Source organism: Euprymna scolopes, chromosome 30 (genome assembly GCF_053919585.1).
Source record: "Euprymna scolopes isolate OS-2025 chromosome 30, ASM5391958v1, whole genome shotgun sequence".
NCBI lineage: Eukaryota > Metazoa > Mollusca > Cephalopoda > Sepiida > Sepiolidae > Euprymna > Euprymna scolopes.
Window position 1 is genome coordinate 45962119 of NC_136511.1, and position 12964 is coordinate 45975082.

A 12964-nucleotide genomic window follows, 5' to 3' on the forward strand; every position below is an offset into this window, starting at 1 on the left:
GTAGAATACTTAACATAATTAAATCCTTCTTAGATAAGAGAAAAATCCAGGTTGTCCTCGACAGTCGTACATCTAAACAATATGATATAAATGCGGGAGTGCCCTAGGGATCTATCCTTGGACCTCTGCTGTTCCTGATATTCATAAATGACCTCCCCGACAAAATTGCCTCCGAGATGGGTATATATGCTGATGACACCACACTCTATAGCAGGCACGACAGGAAAACAAATGAACATATATCTAAAGTAATGGCAGAAACACTAGAGGAAGACCTCCAATCAGTAGTGGAATGGGAACAAAAATGGATGGTCACGTTCAATGCCACCAAGACAAAACTGGTTTCATTCAATAATTACAAGAAACCTTCTCTACCACCTATAGTAATGGCCAACGACTCTTTATCTGAGAGTACGTTTCTCAAGCTCCTTGGCCTAACGTTCACAGGAAACATGAGGTGGAACAATTACATCGAGAGCATTGCCAGGGCCGCTGCGAGGAAGGTGGGCTCTCTCTATCGTGCTAGAAAACTTTTAACACCCGAAAGTATCCTGCACCTCTACAAGGCTACTATTCGCCCATGTATGGAGTATTGCTGTCATATTTGGGCTGGTGCATCGGCTACTAGTCTCTCGCTCCTTGACAGGGTTCAAAAGAGAATCGCAAATCTGATAGGCCTTAAACTGGCATCTAAACTTCAGCCTCTGTCCCATCGTCGAAACGTTGCATCCCTCTGCCTGTTCTACAAGTATTATAATGGTGAATGCTCTGATGAACTGCAAGCACTTGTGCCCCCACGACGTAAACACCTTTGAGAGACCCGACAAGCTGCAAAATCCCACCCCCACACTGTAGAGATCCCTAGATGTAAAAGATCTTTCTACTCCAGTAGTTTCTTCCCCAGAACTGCTAGACTTTGGAATTCCATTCCAGGTCACTGCTTCCCCAACTGTAATGACATGCATAAGTTCAAGTGCAACGTGAACCGACATCTCGCTGCCCAAATCCCTACATAGTACCCCAGTAGATGTTTCCCCTGATAGTAGCCCCCTACACCAAAGTGGCAATGTGCCTTGTTTGGGGTGAAAATGTAATAAAAAAAAAAAATGTGTGTGTGTGTGTGTGTGTGTGTGTGTGTGTGTGTGTGTGTGTGTGTGTGTGTGTGTGTGTGCGCGCGCGCGCGCACATCAAGTTATGAACAGTACATGGGCTCAACTGCTAGTATTTCCAGAAACGTAAAAACTTGTGGAGAAGAGGATCTATAGATTTTAGTTTTACTGGTTGTTTAAAATCTATAAATAATAATTATTTTTATCATTAGTATCAGTAATGGAAAATTAAGTTTTAAACAAAGACAAAAAAAAAAACAACGAAACAATTGAAAGATTCCAATTCTGATAACCTTAAAAGCTCCACTTTTTCTGATTCCCGATTCCGATTAATAATCCCAGGACATGTTTAAACGAGTATCAAAATCTTTTATTTTATAAAATATTTTAATTAAAATTATCTTTTATTTAATCAAATATTTTAATTAAAATTATCTTTTATTTAATAAAATGTTTTAATTAAAATTATCTTTTATTAAATAAAATATTTTGATTAAAATTATCTTTTATTAAATAAAATATTTTAATTAAACTATCTTTAATTTCATAAATTATTTTAATTAAAATTATCTTTTATTTAATAAAATATTTAAATTAAAATATCTTTTATTTAATAAAATATGTTAATTAAAATTATCTTTTATTAAATAAAATATTTTAATTAAAATTATCTTTTGTTTAATAAAATATTGAAATTAAAATTATCTTTTATTTAATAAAATATTTAAATTAAAATATCTTTTATTTAATAAAATATTTTGATTAAAATTATCTTTTATTAAATAAAATATTTTAATTAAAATTATCTTTTGTTTAATAAAATATTGAAATTAAAATTATCTTTTATTTAATAAAATATTTAAATTAAAATATCTTTTATTTAATAAAATGTTTAAATTAAAATTATCTTTTATTTAATAAAATATTTTAATTAAAAGTATCTTTTATTAAATAAAATGTTTAAATTAAAATTATCTTTTATTAAATAAAATATTTAATTTAAAATATCTTTTATTTCATAAATTATTTAAATTAAAATTATATTTTATTTAATAAAATGTTTAAATTAAAATTATCTTTTATTTAATAAAATATTTTAATTAAAACTATCTTTTATTTAATAAAATATTTAAATTAAAGTATCTTTTATTTCATAAATTATTTTAATTAAAATTATCTTTTATTCTATAAAATATTTTAATTAAAAATATATTTTATTCAATAAAATATTTTAATTAAAATTATCTTTTATTTAAATAAAATATTTTAATTAAAAATATGCTTTATTCAATAAAATATTTTAATTAAAAATATTTTTTTTAATAAAATATTTTAATTAAAGTTATCTTTTATTTAAATAAAATATTTTAATTAAATTTATCTTTTATTTAATAAAATATTTTAATTCAAATTATCTTTTATTTAAATAAACGATATTTTTTTTTTTTTTACACAGTGATCACCACTTATCAAGGCCCGGAAGCCACTCAGGGATAAGGGTTATTGCAAGTACATTACGTTAGTGTGGAGATTTGATGAAGTGTTTACTTAAGGGGGCGGTTCATTAGGAATGTGTTAACGTTGGACTTGAACACATCCAAGTTGTAGTCTGGTGGGAAGCAGGCAGACGGAACAGAGTTCCACAGGCATGCAATTCTAAGAAAGAAGCTTTGTTCATGGAATCCGCGTTTTGATTTAGGCACAGATAAAGAGTGGGGGGAACTTTTGACAGTGGCTTCAGCTAGATGGGTGTTTTTCGTAAAAGATTGGCGAGGGGGGGACCAGAGATTGGAGCTCAGACGAGCAATTGCCATGGAAATAACGATAAAACAAAGACAGGCTCGCAACGTCTCTCTTATTTGGTCAGCATGAGCTAGAACACTTGCGATTTTCTTTATTTAATATTGCAGTATTATGTCCTTTCTGCATAATAAATTCTGCTGTCTCGGCTTCCATATTTCTACTTTTTTGTACCACATCTTTTGATTTGTAGCATATGACAGTCAAAGGGGACCTTAATTGTCTGCCCATTAAGGTAGATGGACTTTCTGACCTGCCTGCATGCAGAATTGTTCTATAACTTAGTAATAATCTTAGTAAGAAAGCACACATGCTTTTATGCTCTTCTTTACCATCTGAACCATCCTTTCCGCTATCCCATTACTTTGAAGGTGATGGGGAGGGGTCTTGTAAGGTCTGCATCCTATTTTTCTAAACCATTCATGCAAATCAGCATCCGCAAATTCTGGCGTGTTATCTGTCACCAATGTTCTTGGTATCCTATTTCTCAAAAATATTACTCTTAATATTTGTTTTACTGAATATGCATCTACTAATATTAATAATAGTCCTACCTCATTGACATAGGCATGATTCATGTGTACTCTGCTCCATGGTTCTGCTTCTTGGGGCCACACGTGTATTTTCTTTTGCTTGAAATTCCGGAGTTCTGTGCATTTTGTACATCTTTTTACATAGTCCTCTACGTCTCATTAGTACCCCGGCCATCATGCTTCCAATTTTAATCTTCTTTGCGTAGCTGCTACTCCACAATGTACATCATCATGTACACTTTTTATAACCTGTCTCCTCTGTGTTTCTGGGGGAACTACCAAGTCTCCATTACATATTACCCCGTTTTCTATAGTCAGTTTATGTCTTATTTCTTTGAATGGTCTTTCAGCCATTGAACAATTTCCCCAGCAATTCTCTTTTATCCTCAACACTATTATGTTTAACACTGGTGTGAGGGGACACCGGACGATGCCGGGGGTCCCGTTCAGCTAGGTGAAGATAAGAATGCTTATGGCCGGGGGGGGGGGGCGTGCTGATACTGTGTCAAAGATTAAGACAGGCGTTTATGATATGTTCGGGAGACATATCTGTTTTAATGGCAAAAAAAAAAGAGATTATTTTTCTAGTTGGATCTGGTGAGAATGAGTTTTAACTAACGTAATTGATTCGGACAGTCTCGAGAATTGGGTTCCAAAATGTCTGCTCGGAGTTGGGGACCCGTGGTGCTTTAACTCAGAGACCACCAAGCTAGTTTGACAGATATGTTCATAAAACAATAGAGAAAGGGAAAAGTATAAGAAAATAGAGGGATAGAAAAAGAAATTCACAAGAGAAGAAAGAGGAGGGAATAGAAGATAATGGAGAAAAGGAAGGAAGATGCTTTTGATATAAACAACGATCGCCTACTCGAAAAAGAGTTAGAAGGGTTTTGGCAGTCTTTGGTCAGCGAGCGAAGCGTACACATCGGCTCTCGCCCCGCCTGGGGTGAGAGGCAGGGGCAGAAATCTCAGTAAGGACTAACTTAAAAAGTTCTTGTTCTTAGCTAGAGAATTAACCTGAAATCTCACGTATACAACCTGCATCACGAAGCGCGGATAACGAAAACATGACTTTAAACAAATGTAGAATGATTGCAAATAATTATTTTATTTGGTTTAAACGAAAATGACCTCAGAGTTTTTTCTTTGTTTTTCGATTGCCGGCATAAGTGAAGATGCAGTTTATTTCAGGTATGCCCTGATGCCAGACGACGAAGACACAGACACAAAACCAGAGTGACGGCCGAAGAGGACAATGTCGCCACACGGACTTGGGGTCATGCACGTTTAACGTGCCTTGAGCAGCGGAGGTATGTTTTCCAGGGACCAGTACGAGTCTGGTCACGCTGGAGGGGTCCACCACTAGACGACGCAGGCCCGGGACATCGTTCCCGTTACAACGTGATGCACGTGACGCGTCCGTTACAACGTGGTGCCGTGACCAGGATGATCACATCTGGGATGTGCACGAACGAGTTACCACGAAAACAGTTTGAAGCGTTTGGAACTCAGTTCTCTTGAAAAAAAATATATAAAGGAAATGGAAAATAGCACAGAAAAATGTTTAGAAAAAAAAAAAAGGAAAAAAATAGGAGAAAAAGAACGATTGAAAAGAAAACTTATCGAAGAGAAAAGAAAGACTGACATTGAACGTACCGGAGGGAAAAGAAAGAGTGAAATTGAACTTTGAGGGCATAAATAGCCGTCAGAATGCAGAAAAAAATGTGCAGCGAGACAGGGAAGTGGAGATATGGAAAGAAAGGAAGCAGACGAGAAAGGTAGGGGCAGATTTTTATTGGTTCCTATTGGCTTCGCTCAGATTTTTTTTTAAGGCGCTGTTGTCAGGGTGCTTTTCGTTGGTTACGTATTCTGTAAAGATTTTTTTTTCTTAATATTACAAAGAATTGTTGATTTTTTTTTTTTTGTCACCCCCAAAGAAAAAGTGAAAATGAAATATGTATTTGTTTAAACGGGTTGATACGTTGTTGCATTGGGGCATTCAGAACAGTCGCGCATATGTTGTCACTGATATAAGAGAGAGAGAGAGAGAGAGAGAGAGAGAGAGAGAGAGGGAGAGAGAGAGAGAAGGAGGGAGAGAGAGAAAGAAACCGGCAGTACACCGATGCCATTCTAATTTTGTAACGAATAGTAGCAATCGTAAGAAATTTAAAGAAGAAGTAATGATTTACCGATTAGTTGTGAGACATTTACACCGTTAAATAGACGGTGGGTGGGAGAATTTTATTAAAACTAAAGAAAAGAAAGAGAAAGAAAAAAAAATTATAAAAAAAAAAAAAAAAAACGAAACTTGTCTTTCTTGCCAATTAATTCCATTATTGAAATTTAGTTTTAAGTGTTTAAACTGCCGAATAGAAGTAGATTTGATCCAAGTATGTAGGTATGTGCAGGCGTGTGCGTATGTATACGCGTGTACGGGTGTATATGTGTGGTTACCTAGATAGATAAATAAATAAAGAAATAAAAGGGAGGAAGAAAGAAAATAATAATAATAATAATAATTATTGTAGTTAAGAAGAAAAAAAAACAACTTAATGATTGAGGGATGTCCTGTGTTTAAGGGTCTCTATTGGTCGCTCGGCGGCGAACTCCATTGCTCCTACGAAATAAAAAATGGGCTTTAAGACATCTTAATACCGAAGGGAACGGGTGGTTGGAAGACGTAAACCCAGTGCACGGCTGCACGGTTTGCAAAATTATTAAAGGATGTGGCACAAGAAAACATATTGTGAGGTTGTTGGAAAGTGTGCTGGTCGCGTGGGACGGCGTAAGTCGAGTGATGAAAAAAAAAGGGGACCTGTGATTGTCAGGTATGGTAACACGAGAAAACATATTGTGAGATTATTGGAAAATATACTGGTCGCATAAGACGGTGTAAGTCCAGTGATGGGACACGAAAAAGGACCTGTCTGTGATTATTGTCAGGTGTGCTATACTAGGAGAAGGTAATTACTCCGTCAATTTTATTTTTTTTTTTCTGCCTCGTTGGAGGGCGAGGCTGAGTACCCTCCCTGGTATTCGAAGCAGTATACCAGCCGACCAGGAGCCTGGCGGAAAAGAAAATGCTTCACAAAGGGGCATGGCATGGAGTTATTGTTCGCTGACGGCTGGGTGAGCACAGGATGCCTAGAAACGTTTGTTGTTACCAGTGAGAGTGAGAGAAGTAATAATCTAATTGATGGTAGTGTTAAATCATTTAAACTGTCGAGTAGAATATCTTAAAGAAACTAACGGTGCTGATATTGTTCTGTTTTGGAAAAGAGAAATTTAGAAATGCTCAGTCGAGAAGGATTTCTCCTTCACGGGACGGGGATTGAATATTGTTAGTGTAGCGTTGAAACAGTTGTTGCACTTGGTCTCTGACCAAAATGGCGCTGCTGGGACAAATTATGGGACTGAAGGGCAGGATTGCCTCGGTCGGGGAGGATCTCTCCTTCACTGGATGAGAATAGTGCATGTTGGGTGTGGCGTTAGGGCAGATGCTGTACCTTGTTCAGAGTGAGAGAATGCCTATGGGACAAGTGAAGGTAATAAAAAAAAAAGCTTGGGTATCGTAGAGCTTAATGAAAGCTGTACAGGAAAGTGCAACGTTGTGTAAATATGGTTTGGAAAAAGTATTAGCTGTGGAGGAAGCTTAGTCTCCTTGCACCGGGGTACTTAGGAGAAACGATATGCACCCTCCCCAGCTGGCACGCCTATGTTGTTTTATATTTGGGACCATGGAGAAGAAATTGAGATGAAAGATTTTGTTGCCGTCGGTTGGATCGATGCACTAGAAATGTGCGTGTGTGTGTGTGTATCTGGGTGGTGTGCCTGAAAACTTTTGTTGATCTCGTAGGAGAAAGAATTAATTGTATTGGGAATTCTGTATTGTATTGTATTTGGGAAATTCTGGAAAAAAAAAGAAAAAAAAGAAACAGTTTAGTTGAGGACGGACTAGATTGGGAAAGGAAGGGGAGTGTCAGAAGAAAAGAAAAAAAAGAAGACGAAAAAAGAAAAAATGGATATGTGGATAGGATTTGTTCAATGAGGTGTGAGAAAAGAGAATCTGGAGAGTGTTTTTTAATTTGCAGATAGCTGGATAAGAATGTGAGTGGGGGTCAATAATGAAGAGACCTCCCCAATGTTAAGTATAGGGAGAAATCAGGTGACCGTAAACCACTGACGGCAGCGCGCCTGGGCGGGGCATGGATACCAATGAGTGCCCTCCACCAAAAGCTGGATAGGGTGCATGGGCTGCAACTATGGACAAAACCCAAGGTTGCAGAATGCAGCACAGTCAATCCCTAAGCCATTATTAACAAAAAAAAAAAAAAGAAAAAAAAGAATGGAAAAAAAAAACAAATATCAAAAGTGCAAATATTTTTCTGATTATTTTATGATGTATGAGAGAGAAAATGAGCAAGTAGTTAAAGGGTGTATGAGCCCCCTTTTGATAGTGAACTGAGCATGGTTATCTTTCCTCAGTTGCATGCACATAGATAAAGGCATAGAGAAGGACCGAATATTGAAAAAAAAATGAAAAGAAAAGAGAAACTGTTTTGCATGTACATGGGTTAGTCACCTTAAAAGGACTAGTTGAGAAAAAAAAAATGAGAGTTTAACAATCGAAAAAAATATATGCATGTATACAATCTCATACACCGGGATAAGCAGAACCATTAGAGAGCGGAACATTTTTGCATACCAACCTGACCATTGATACAGGAACATTTTTGCATGCCGAATGGACAATTTTTGTTAGTTGCTGTTAATTGACCTAGACTGTAGAATTACTAGTTTCGGATCCGGCTTCTGATGCAGGTCGCGTATATGCCAATTATGGCTAATTGACAGGTGTAAGGGGAGGGCGGATGTGACGGGACACCGGACGATGCCGGGTGTCCCGTTCAGCTAGGTGAAGATAAGAATGCTTATGGCCGGGGGGGGGGGCGTGCTGATACTGTGTCAAAGATTAAGACAGGCGTTTATGATATGTTCGGGAGACATATCTGTTTTAATGGCAAAAAAAAAGAGATTATTTTTCTAGTTGGATCTGGTGAGAATGAGTTTTAACTAACGTAATTGATTCGGACAGTCTCGAGAATTGGGTTCCAAAATGTCTGCTCGGAGTTGGGGACCCGTGGTGCTTTAACTCAGAGACCACCAAGCTAGTTTGACAGATATGTTCATAAAACAATAGAGAAAGGGAAAAGTATAAGAAAATAGAGGGATAGAAAAAGAAATTCACAAGAGAAGAAAGAGGAGGGAATAGAAGATAATGGAGAAAAGGAAGGAAGATGCTTTTGATATAAACAACGATCGCCTACTCGAAAAAGAGTTAGAAGGGTTTTGGCAGTCTTTGGTCAGCGAGCGAAGCGTACACATCGGCTCTCGCCCCGCCTGGGGTGAGAGGCAGGGGCAGAAATCTCAGTAAGGACTAACTTAAAAAGTTCTTGTTCTTAGCTAAAGAATTAACCTGAAATCTCACGTATACAACCTGCATCACGAAGCGCGGATAACGAAAACATGACTTTAAACAAATGTAGAATGATTGCAAATAATTATTTTATTTGGTTTAAACGAAAATGACCTCAGAGTTTTTTCTTTGTTTTTCGATTGCCGGCATAAGTGAAGATGCAGTTTATTTCAGGTATGCCCTGATGCCAGACGACGAAGACACAGACACAAAACCAGAGTGACGGCCGAAGAGGACAATGTCGCCACACAGACTTGGGGTCATGCACGTTTAACGTGCCTTGAGCAGCGGAGGTATGTTTTCCAGGGACCAGTACGAGTCTGGTCACGCTGGAGGGGTCCACCACTAGACGACGCAGGCCCGGGACATCGTTCCCGTTACAACGTGATGCGCGTGATGCGTCCGTTACAACTGGGTCATTTGTAGTTTTAGTCACCATTTTATCTACAAGGTGCAGGAATGTGTCTTCAGATTCCTCGTCGTTTTTGTCCTTATCCTCTCTATAAAACCTCAATCTAGATAAGGCATCAACATTCAGTATCGTATTCCCTTTAACATACTCAATGCCAAAGTCGAATGCCATCAGTCTGATCGCCCAACGTAATATTCTAGACGTTGTAACTTTCGGTAGTACTTTTCTTGGGTTGAAAATAAATTCCAGTGGTCTGTGATCATTTTCAACAGGAATTTTTTCCCCATCAAGAACTGTCTTGCTCTGTCCGTTGTCCGCACTATGGCTCGTGCCTCCCTGATTATATTAGAATGATTGTGTTCAGTCGTTGTTAATCTCCTCGATAAGTACATTATGGGATGACCATCTTGTGACAGAATACTGGATACGGAATGCTCACTAGCGTCAGTAGTTAGAGTTATGTCCTTCTTAGGGTCAAAAATTTGTACTATTGGCTTTTTTGCCAGAATCTGTTTTAAGTTTTCAAAGACTTTCTGTTGGTGTTCTAACCAAATGAACTTCGCATTTTTTTTCTTAACTTCACAAATGGTTCTGTCAACTCATTATATTTTCGTACATATTTTCTATGAAAATTTACCAAACCCAAGAAAGACTCCAATTTTTTTTTATTTTTTGGTGTAGCCACTTTTAGAATTTTCTCTATTAGTGCTTTATCGGGAGAGATCCCTTCCTTTGATATTGAGTTACCCAAAAATGATATTTCATTACTGTTGGTTACGCACTTTTTTGTATTTACTGTCATGTCAGCGTCTCTTAGCCAGTTCACTATATTTTCAGTTTTTTTTCTTTAAATCATCTTCAATTAAATCGTCTTGATAACAGTATTTCAACATTTCCTATTACATTTTTATATCCTCAATAGTTCTCGAGATATTCAATGTCAAAATGTGCCAAAGATTTTGAAACACCCTGTATTTTGTCTTTGTAGATATTGAGCTGAAGTAACACTTGCATCATGTTGATATGTTTTTGGTATTTTGTAGATATGAAGCCAAGTCAACGCCGATGAAACTTTAAAACGCACTAGTGGGATAATTATTATATGCATACATGACCAAATTACACACACATACACACATACACCTGCTTACTCACAAACTCAACAAGGCGCCACCAAATACAAAAACAAACTCGCACCTTCAATTCTTTTTTATACACGTGTACAACATCTCTTTTGCACATCACATTAAATAAAGATATTTTCCCTCCAACTCATCTAAGGCTGCAACCAAAGCAAGAAGCACGCATTTTCTCATTAAATACTCCTTCTGCAAACTCACTCTTGAAATATGTCTCTTATTTTATGTCCCTTGAAAGTCAGTTTCAATAATTTTTTTTATCCTTTCCGTCCACGCTTTTTCTAATCATCTTCAACAGTCTATCGCACGTGTCCGTTTCCGTAACACGCCTTATTCCAACTCAATCGAGCCAGTTTCGCCTGGCCCCTGCGGGGGCTGGGCATAAATCTTAAAGACCGTATGTGGGGGCAACCCCACATATAAGACCATTGCTCTTGTAGCAATAAGTTATTGGTCAATGTACCAATTGCCACTATCCAGCTTCCCTAATCCCCGGAGAGTTGATCCCCATTTCCCCTTCACTCTCCACATTAAAAAATGGCTGACGTAACAAGAGCACGCTACCCCCGTGAAGTAAATAAAGGGCTCCGCTCAAAATTCTATCCAAATTCCCGAGTTCGACAGAAACATTCCCGAGTTCGACAAGACACACCTGGAAAAGGTCAGAGGTTATATCGACTGAAACGTGGTGAAAATCACACTCAAGATGAGAACAGTAGTCCGATGAATAATAATACATATACCCTGTATTTTGTCTTTGTAGATATTGAGCTGAAGTAACACTTGCATCATGTCGATGTGTTTTTTTGCATTTTGTAGATATGAAACCAAGTCGACGTCGATGAAATTTTAAAACACACTAGTGGGATAGATTATCATATGCATACATGACAAAATTACACACACACACACATACACACATACACACATCTAGAAGTGTAAGCCATTTTGACTTTCAGAACAGTTTCAGATGGTTCGCTGTTACACACAAGTCCTGGGAGGTGACTTGTTTGTTGTAGACAGTTCCACAGAACAAAATATTCTTACCGTGTCGAAACCCGGGAAAAGAACATGTGAAATTGCTCCAGAAAAGGTTTAATATTTATGAAGCAATTCTGGTTTCTGATTGGTTGGTAGCAGAAAGTGAATTTATTTGATTCGTCAGTTCTTAGCAGCATCGTTTATAAATAGAATCGACCGACTGTGTGGGATCATACCCCATTAGTGGGGGGGGGATTTGTGAAAGAACTGGCCTATGTGCCTCCCATTCAAAGAGACGTAGACGAGTTGAAGGCCCAAATATCAAAACCTGTTTCAACGATTGACAACGCAATGCTGAGACGTGTTTGGCAAGAAATGGACTATCAACTTCATGTGTGTCGTGTGACGAATGGTGCTCACATTGAACATCTTTGAAAATTCCATGAAAAACTTGAGATTACAAGCTTTCTGAATGTACCAGATGCGTTTTTATATCCTTAATAGTTCTCGAGATGTTAAATGTCAAAATGTGCCCAAGATTTTTGGAACACCCTGTATGTTCATTGTTCCCAACGAGTCAGGAAATAAAGGTCAAGGGTTAAACAAGCTAGATGCAAGTGTTCATGACATAAGAAGTTAGATCACAGCTTTAACTGATTCAAGTTTGAAAGAGTATTTTTTTTAGCAGTTTGTGTCAAGAGGAGCCACAGAACAGAAGTGTGCTAACAAAGTAGAAATCTGGGTGACCTTGGACGAGGACATTCATCCCTTTAGAAATATTCAGAACAATTTGAACCTGTATCGTTATGTCCATCTTTACTGATTGTTAAAGGATAGAGGTCGTTTATAACTTATTTACACCTTTGTACCATCCGTTCTCTTCCAGCAGAAAACTATAAAGAAAGGCATGGCTGTGGTGCTTAACTCATAATAGTGTAGTTTAAATAACAAGGAAAGTGTTGATATGCCGGAAAACAAAACAATCAAACCAAAATTTCTAATCGTTGTCACTTTAGAAATGGTCAGAACAACTTGAATCTATGAGTAAATATTTGAAGATATAAAGAACTTGAAAAATAAAATCCTTTCTCTAAAATAACTGGATTTGATAGTAAATAACGTGAAAAGTGTTGATACGCCATAAAACAAAAGAATCAAACCAAACACTATGCATAAATATTTGAAGATATAAAGAACTTGAAAAATGAAATCCTTTTTCAAAATTATTGAATTCAGCATTAAAGAGCCTGAAAAGGGTTGAGATGCTGCAAAGCAAAGCAACCAAACCAAAAATGTTTAATCATCTTCACTTCACTGGAGAGGTCATTAGAAATAGTCAGAACTATTTGAACCTGTATCGTTATGTCCTGTGGGGATTCATAAACTCCCAACTAGGCGTTTACCTGTCGGCTGTCACAGACAAAGTGTGTAAACGCGTCACTATGCATACACTCAATGCACTCATCTGCCAATTAATTAGTCAATCTGAGTGAAGCCCGATAAAAATAAATTCA